Here is a 3,413-nt window from a genome sequence, read left to right as displayed (position 1 = left end):
TTATGGCTCTTAATCCTATAAACACAAGTTTAAGAGAAAACTAGAATCCATTAAACACGGTTGAGTTGGCTCCACGCTTTATGCAACAGTTGTGTTCTTGTTGATATGAAAAGTGGTCGAAATAAAGAGGAAACACTTTTTTTTGCAGTACTCACAAATGTGAGGTATATATTAAATACAGCTATTCGAGGAACCAAAGAATTTTGGGTTTGGTTTTTGTTTGGAGGACATAGAGAGGCTTTGTTTAAAGGGTTACATCATCACTTTCTATAGTTCTGTGATTTTTGAAAATTAAAAAAACCCTTCCATAAATAAAACTCCATAAAAAATCAAATCCCCTATGTAAAATAAATTATGTATTATTGTAGGAAGACTTGGAAGTGACGACTGGTCATCAATGTACAAGGAGGCTCTTAAGTTGATAGAGCAGAACAAGGTGCTACATTGTCAGCCCTACAATCCCGATGCACTTGAGGAGATAGACCGACCCTTCATTCTAGTTATCCAAGACGATTGGATGCTTTGCATGTGTATATGTTTCTCAAGCAATAGTTCCTAGGAAATAGACTCGAACTTCAAGACAAATGTATTTTGCATGCCCTTATATGCATCAGTGGTACCAAATCAGCATGGTGTTGACTTACTTGTGTGGTTCATGTTATGCACACGTGATGTAGGAACTAGCCAAGAAAAAGTCACCTTGAAGGTTACTTTGAAACTAGTCTTCCAAAGAATGAACAACATCCGCCCAAAGGCGTTGCTGATTGATGAGTGGATCACTTCACTACAAGCCATCAAGAAAGTGGTTGATACCGATCCATTTTGTTGGGAAGTGGATGAAAATGATAGTATCACCCAAGTTGCATGCATTGTGCTAGTATGTTGGTTCCTCACAAAGAAGGCTTGGGTGGAGAATTTACTTCCACTTCTTGCAGGTCCCCAAAGAAATGTGTGACCATGTGTATGGTGCAATGTAGAATATGATGCAATGCCCGACGGAGGAAGAGTTCCTCGACTCAAAGTACAGAGAACTCCTTCGAGAATTCTCAGAGCATAATAACATTCTAAGATACATTAGCAATGGATGGACTGCAAAGACATGCACTCGGTGTCGATTATTGTGGCCAAAGTTTGGTGGCTCTTCCCTCATGGGCATGTTGACACCACGAACTTGGTGGAGAGACTTTGGCAGTACATAAAGTACACCTTGTTGGATGCACGGATCAATCGATCAACCCTGGACTTGTTGCATGCCCTTATTGGCGATTCAATCACAGGGATGTGGATGGGTGTTACTGTTGTGGAGTTCTTCAGACAAAAATAGGAGATTGGTAATGTCCCTTTGTTTTTTGTATGCCACGGTTTACCTTTTTCCATTGCCTGGCTTTTCATTTGGAGTAATAGTGTCTTTATACTGCATTCTGAGCAATTGTGTCCTTTTTTTAAACTTGCCTAGGTTTTGATTTTGAGTAATTGTGTCTTTATACTGCATTTTGAGTAATTGTATCTTTGGTTTACGTCCTTGCCTAGGTTTACATTTTGAGTAAATGTGTCCTTGGTTTAGTTCCTTGCTTGGGTTTACACTTTGAGTAATTGTATCTTTATCATGCATTCTAGGTAACTGTGTCTTTGGTTTATGTCCTTCCTTAGGTTTACAGACTCGGTAACTAAGTCTTTATACTACCTTTCCTTTTGTAGTTGACTCAGGTAAACACAACATGTATGGGAATGACAAGGGGCAAAAGAAATGCTTGTCAGATGGAGAACAAATGCTTTCTAGATATGTAAGTGACCCATCAACCGTTGAAGTGATTGAGGAAGCGGCCGTCCTTTTCAAGGTGTTGAGTATGTCATTCCATGAGATATGGTATCATGTCAGCTTGCAATCCTATTATTGTGATTGTGCAGATTAGGCAAGCATGTGCAAGCACCTGTATGTCATGCGACTAGGAGTAAGAGACTTCTTTCCTCATTTGTGCCATATTCTCCTAATCGATGACACGGCTAGGTATGGAGAATATAGAAGAGGACCTTGGCTCCATACTTGAAGGGCCCAATGATCCTCCCAATGACATGGTCATGCAACAGTCCTTTTCATCGCATATCCTCAACCAATGCATTGAAGATTTGAAGAGTGTGTTAAATGAGATTGAGAAATGTATCCCATCTTGTGATGAGGTGCACCTTCAATCATTGATAGGGCGGGTACGATCGGCTTATTCATGTCTTTCATGCTCCCAAGGAGATTGAATTGCCAGAGAAGGGAAGCATTTCATGAATTCAAGGGCATGTGATAGCCAATTGACTCGAGCATGGACAACGGAGAGTTGTAAATGATGAGACAATCACAACGGTGCCTATTCAACCCTTGAGAGTAATGGGCAAGCTTAGGAAGAAACATCAAAGGGGCCGAAAGCAAGCGCGCTTTGCAAAGATAAATCAAATGTATTGCCATCATTGTTTAACCAAGACCTTCTTGTTGGATCAAAAAGTGGAGTCATGCCAAACATGCCAAGAGATATTTCCACTCAGTTCACGACATGGGGCACGAGTTACACGTGATGTTTTAATTGGTCAGGGAGTAGTCTTGTACAAGGACTCCAACTCTCATGAATGCCTCATTGCATCAGTGTCGTTTGGCTCAAATGGGCATCAAGGCATCACAATGTACTTTTGTGAAAAACTCTAAACTTTCCCGAGTCTCACTCTGTGCTTTTATCTAAGTATTGGGATTTTTAAAGTTTTTGGCTCCTTCCAACAAACATTGTGAATTTTTTGAAACCAAAGACGCAATGTTGCCCATGTTTACAGTAACTTGTGTTTTTGCCTTAACTTTCCCTTTTGTGAGGACATTTGTACATATGCCCACAAAGAGAGAGAGAGAGAGAGAGAGAGAGAGAGAGAGAGAGAGAGAGATTTTATCCTAATGAGGCTTTGTGTCCTAACTATGCATCAAAGGTAGTGACTTTTTTGTGGCTTCATCCCTAGGTTTATATTTGGTATTGAAATGTGAACTAATTTGCTCTTGCCCATGTTTATGTCTAGCCTACCTAGGCCTAGGTTTATACTTGCTTGGATTCACCAAATTCATTGTTGTTGCAAGGCCTAAACCCTCGACAGAAATGGGCATGCTTAGGAAGAAGCATCAAAGGGACAATAGATTGTTGGTGGACCAAGACTGTGGACTCGTGCCAAACATGTCAAGCACTATTACCACTAGCTTCACGACAAGGAGCACGAGATACACATGATGCTCTGATTAGTCGAAAGGCAATCCTGTAGGAGGCCTCCAACTCTCATGCAAGCCTCATTGCATTTTGATTGTGTGGGCATCAAGGCATTGCAATGTACTTCTTTAAACAAACATGAACTTTTCCAGGGTTAAGTCTATGTAAATTAGCCCACGTTTACTC

At 40.6% G+C, this 3,413-nt stretch overlaps 1 pseudogene; it reads left to right on the top strand.

Annotated features, from left to right (window-relative positions):
* Positions 1-947: 947 nt before the first annotated feature.
* LOC147419593 (uncharacterized) lies at positions 948-1,463 on the top strand (annotated as a pseudogene).
* The last annotated feature ends 1,950 nt before the right edge of the window (positions 1,464-3,413 follow it).

Source organism: Adiantum capillus-veneris, chromosome 29 (assembly GCF_014529385.1).
Source record: "Adiantum capillus-veneris isolate H3 chromosome 29, ASM1452938v2, whole genome shotgun sequence".
NCBI lineage: Eukaryota > Viridiplantae > Streptophyta > Polypodiopsida > Polypodiales > Pteridaceae > Adiantum > Adiantum capillus-veneris.
This window is presented reverse-complemented; position numbering and strand designations above follow the sequence as displayed.